The following is a 5,684-nucleotide window of genomic DNA, read 5'->3' as shown; positions in this document are numbered from 1 at the left end:
AATAAAAAAAAAAGATAAAAAAAATAAAAAAAAAATAAATAAAACCAAGTCAGCATCATCAGGAGGACTGATAACATCAATGCAGGCCTATTATACTCTATTTCCAGGTGATCAGCTGCTGTTAATTAACAGATAGATACATCCTGCATTAAGAATGCACAGATCCCAGTTCAATTTCCTGCAAGAGAGACAAGTAGCCGATACATTTTGATGCGAACTTCCAAGCCCTTGCTCTGAATTCACCCACTAGAGATGAACAAACTGCATGTCATCTCAGTCCATAGGCTCTCGTCTATAACATCACTAGTTCTTATACATACATATGTACATACGTACATACATGCACTTTGGTTTGTTGACTTTACACATTGCCCTTCTTATCTTTCAGTCATTAAGTTATCCTTTCTCCACATTGTCTGTTGTCCCTCTGACAGTGACTCCAAAGTACTTTCCAGTCTTGACTCTTCATCCATGATGCCACATGTATTAATATATGACACCCAAACCTCTTCTTCCAGGGATTTCACATGCAACCCTGTGGCAAAGATAAAAGTCCTCCTTTCCAACACACCTAATTTTTTTCTGTTTTTTCTTCAGACATCTTTCAGAGCCATTTTTTATTCTTTATCTTTTCTTAAGCCCCCTGAAACTGCAAACTGGAGAGTCTTATCCTTCAAGTCAATTGCCAGTTAACTTTGTTTCCATCTTTCTATGTCCCTTGCTATGGATTCCGTAAAGCCTCCAAGTCATGTAAAACCGTTCCTTTTCTTAATCATTTCAGCATATGGGCAGATAGGGGTGTGCCTTTACCCCCTGAGCTATCTTGCCCATGGCTAAGTTTTATGTTTTATTTTGAAGACTTATTTTCTTTTGGAAATACGTGTATGGGAGCTGGAGAGATGGCTCAGCAGTTAAGAGCACTTCTGCTTCTGCAGAGGGCCTATATCTGGTTCCCAGGACCCTCATGCTTGTTCATAATCATCCATAACTCCATCCTATCCTCTTCTGACCTCCATAGGTGTTATATCTCCTCTCAAAGAACATGCAGATGTACTCCTTACAAAGTTAGGAGCCAAGTCAAAACTAGCAGCTCTTAGGCTGAAAACTGTGTGTGTGTGTGTGTGTGTGTGTGTGTGTGTGTGTGTGTGTGTGTGTGTGTGTCTGTCTGTCTGTCTGTCTGTCTGTAAAATTTGAAAACTTGTCATAGTCTAATGGAAATTTTTAAATTGCCATCATTTGCAGTTGTTAAATTAAATTTAACTGATTATACTATCTAATTTGGTTATTTTGGAGTACCTACTTCTGAGAACTTAGAACTAGTTTCCCTCACATTCTTGTTTATTGTCCCATTTTTCTTTCACTCATCAGTAACTTAACAAGATAGGTCATAAGTATAAATAGAAGAACACTCATATTTTTGCAGTCTCTAACTAATAGTGACTTAGGAAATTCCTTGGCCACTTCTCTAGAATTCTATTGCGAAACTTTTACATGTATAAGTCAGTGTTTCCAAAATGCGAAGAACAGATACTAACATATAATCATTGAGGAAAGCTCATCTTGGATCAACAGTGAAAGTAAATAGGTCATAGGTGTGAATTCAGGAAGATTTCTTGACTTCTGGAGGCCAAACTTCAATGTAACTTGGATTTTGAACCAGAGGCAATGGCAGAGTGGATGAATAGTAAGATTAAGCCGTATATTCCAGAATAGGCTAGACTAGCCTAGAAAGTATTCTAGAATATTTGTGCCCATATGTAGGAGCTCTTCTGTGTTGTAGAGCCTCTCCATTATCTTTGTCTCTTAGCAAAATGTTATTAATGGCTACTTCCAGGTTCAGTGATGTGCACAAAATTAGAGAAGAATGGGGCTCTCTGTGGGGAAAGAAGTGCAAACCAGTTTTTATCTTCTGAGTTCTCTTTCCTCCTATAGCAGAGCAGGTTCAGGCATCAGGAGCTTCTACATTCAGAGTAGAGCTATAGCCAAAGGAAAAGAAAGGGCAAAATAGAAATATGCTATATTAGGCTCTTCCCATGGAGCATGAAAAGGAATTGTGATCTTACTTGTAGACATGGGCAGTGGGGCTATAGGGATCGCATTCCCATACACACTTTCTGCTATTGAACTTCACTGCATGTAGAGAAAAGAACCTATCTTTTAAAAAATCTTGTACTGGTGTTATAATCTTATACTCTTGTCATGATATCTAATTGTTTATAGATTTTTGCTGTGCATATTTGATAGGTGTATATGTCTTTCTTAGGGCAAAGATTCAGAGGACTTGGTTTGAGTTTAATCTTTATTATGCATTATGGCCAATCATTAGAATGGATTTTGAAACTCACTTGACAAAAGGGAATGAAGGTTCATCCCCTCCCTTTGTTTTTCACTTGTGTGTTCTTTTCAACCTGTGTGTAACTTCACATTCTTGTAACCCCAACACTCAGAAGGCAGAGGCAAGAAAACCTAGAGTTCAAGGCCACTTTGTGCTACCTAGTAAGATGCTGTCTCAAAAATCAACTAAGCAATCAATCAAATAACCAATTGATGCATCAGTCACTATGCTCTACCCATCAGACATCATTCTCTACTCCCCACAATACAGAACAAAGGAAATATAGAACTTCCTTCTTCAAATTATCCCTTCTCTACATTTATTAATTCTCCATTTGATTAAAGTAAAATCAAAATTAAGCTATAAAGTAACCTTCTGAGCTCCAAGCTTTCTTTCTTGCTACCTATGTCCCATGTATTCTAGTGATCAGGATAAATAGAAACCCATCTTTTCACTGGTCATTCATAATGGGAAATGAGGTCTTAGTCATGATGAGAGTTAGCATCTTCAAAGCAAATTATTTCACATTCTTTAAAATCCACGGTCATTAAATTAAAAAGTACTTAATGAATTCCTTTTATTTTATACGTGGTGGCAAACATTGCTTGATTATGACAGCAGCTTGGAAAGATTCAAATGTCATTCACTGTTTCTATGAATGATCACTGTCTACATAATTCTCAAAACCTGTTTGCAGATAAAACTCTCAGCTAGTATCTGAGTAGTAGTTAAAAGCCAGTAATCTGGGATCCATGAAGACTGCAATAGTTAATGGATATTTTAATTTTCTTTTAGATTTATATCATCTGATATTTGTTCCTTTTCTCTTAATTCCTTCTGATCCGTCTATAGTAGCTTTTGTACATATAAAACTTCTTCCCAAATGTCTGTATCAACCTTTTATAGGACCTAAGTTAATTGAGGTCCAAGCAATGGCAAATTGCAACACACTTTTCCACAGGTACATAAGTATGGTGTTCATTCAGGACTCCACCTGTGAAATCACTATTCATTTACTTTAGACACACTACAGGAGAAAAAAATGTACATCATTGCTAATGTAAACATTTCACTGCCATGTCTTCTCTTGTAAAGCATACAGACATGCTGTCCCTTATTCTCCACAGTGACATCTGATTGACAGCCACCTTAAATTTGATTTTAAAACTCCCTTTTAAAATATGGAAATGATTCAAGATTGTAAGGAAGTCTTCCTTATGACCTTCTCAACAGCAATTTGGCAGTGACATCCAGAAAATGATTCCTGAATTCATAACATATTGATAAAAAAAAATGAGCACTTGCTTTGAAATTATTTTAAAAGTCTTATCTTCGTAGGCTTCTTTAGTATAAGAAAACTAATAAACATCTCAAAATAATTTATTAAATCCTTAACTGGGTCCTGCTTCTGTGTTCTAGGGGTAAATCATAAAGAGAAATGAGAATATTTCAGACTTGATGAATTAAAAGCTTCAACATGTCAGTTTCCCAAGTGTTATACCTTTTAGAGAGTTTGAAGCACTCAATACATTTGATTTTATAAAATCAAGAAAATCCTGTTTTCCACTTTTAACTTATTTGGGTTGCCAGCTTTTGCCAGCTGAAACCTGAATGAGACAGAGCTGTACTTCACAGTAGTATTCAGTTTTCTTCCCTTGGGATTAGATTCTTCCTGAACTTATCAGTATCCTGCACATAAGTTGAAGTCTGTTCTCGAGTGTTTCTTGCTATGTATAACTAAAATAGGCAGTTTTATACTGTAATTGACAATTTAATTTAGGATCAATGTTAAAAATATGAATTCCAGTGTTGTGATTCTCATATATACACTGCCAACAAAAACAGACTCAGCAGGTTTGGGGTGTGTGTGTGTGTGTGTGTGTGTGTGTGTGTGTGTGTGTGTGTGTGTACATACATACAAAAGCAAAGAAAATGAGGCTATCAGTTGAGAGTGGGGTATATGGGAAAGGTCCTAGGGAGGGTAGCAGGGAGGAAATGGAAAGAAAAAAGAGAGGGTAAATGTGATATCACTCTATTTCGATGTAAAACATATTTAAGAAATTGTGAGAGAAGGTCTTTCTGTGTAGCTCTGGATGACCTGGAACTCAGTATGTAAATCAGTTTTGTCTTGAACTCATAGAGATCCACCTGCCTCTGCCTCCTGGGTGTTGTGGTTAAAGGCATGCACTACTACCCAAAGTTTTTTAAAATATCAACAGAATATATTGCTTTTGTTACCATTACTTGAAAGAATTAACAAGATCTACTCATCATCATTTTTAGAAAAAATGTTCTGAAAGAAAATCTAGTTGAGTATATACATAACAAACAGGTTCTGTGAGAAATTTAGCAACCTCTTGCTTTATAAAATTTATACCCAAGCTATACTGTACGATTCAACCATCAATCATATTTTATTTTTAATGTTCTTTCAAATTACAATTATGTGGAACCATTTGGCCCAAAACTATAAATACAAATAAAATTATATTGCTAATTATAAAGAAATATATGCGTCTTTGGCCAATTTTTTTTGTTTTATTTCCCTTATGTCTTTTTTTTCTGAGTGTGTCCCATCCTTTCTAGAGTAAATTGGTTGACAGAGACATGATAGGCAAAATATCTGATGAGACTGTCTGATTGAAATCTTGATAGAGCAAGGCAACTATCTGGCAGGCAGCAAATAGCTTCTTTCACCCTGCTGGTCACTTAGAACATGGTGATGTCTTCTTACAGAACACTGAACTGTTTGGAAAGCCGATGCTCTGAGGTGAGTGATGGAATACAATTTCTGTCTAAAATCTTTACCTCTTGCTTAAAATTGTTGCTCATGAACATGGCACCTAAACACTGTAAAGATGGACATGGAAATAATAGTATTTTTTTCCAGTTCAGCTCAGTTTTTAAGGAACTTAAGAATACTTCAGACTGCACAACGAGCTATTTTAGCTGTAGATAATTCTGTTGAGGCAGAATGGACAGTTAATATACTCTATAGCTACCAAGGTATACTTCAGTCAATAAACACATGGGGTTGTACAACTACCATGAAAAGCAAATATAAAGCAGCTAGACTGGGGTTAAAGAGATGATGCAGTGGTTAGGATGCTGCTCTTGCAGAGGATCTGGTTTTGCTTATTAGTACACAAATGGCTGCTCACAGCCATCTGTAACTGTAGACTCAGGGGATGTATGCCCTCCTCTGGTCTCTGCAGGCACCATGTCTGTACATGGGGCACATACAAATATTTAATCAAACATCCTTATACATGAATTATAAAATAAACCAGACCAATTGCATCCCCATGCCCCACCCTAAACAATATTGTCTCCAGCTTCTTCATAGTCA

The sequence above is a fragment of the Microtus ochrogaster genome, chromosome 7 (genome assembly GCF_000317375.1).
Source record: "Microtus ochrogaster isolate Prairie Vole_2 chromosome 7, MicOch1.0, whole genome shotgun sequence".
Taxonomy (NCBI): domain Eukaryota; kingdom Metazoa; phylum Chordata; class Mammalia; order Rodentia; family Cricetidae; genus Microtus; species Microtus ochrogaster.
This window is presented reverse-complemented; position numbering follows the sequence as displayed.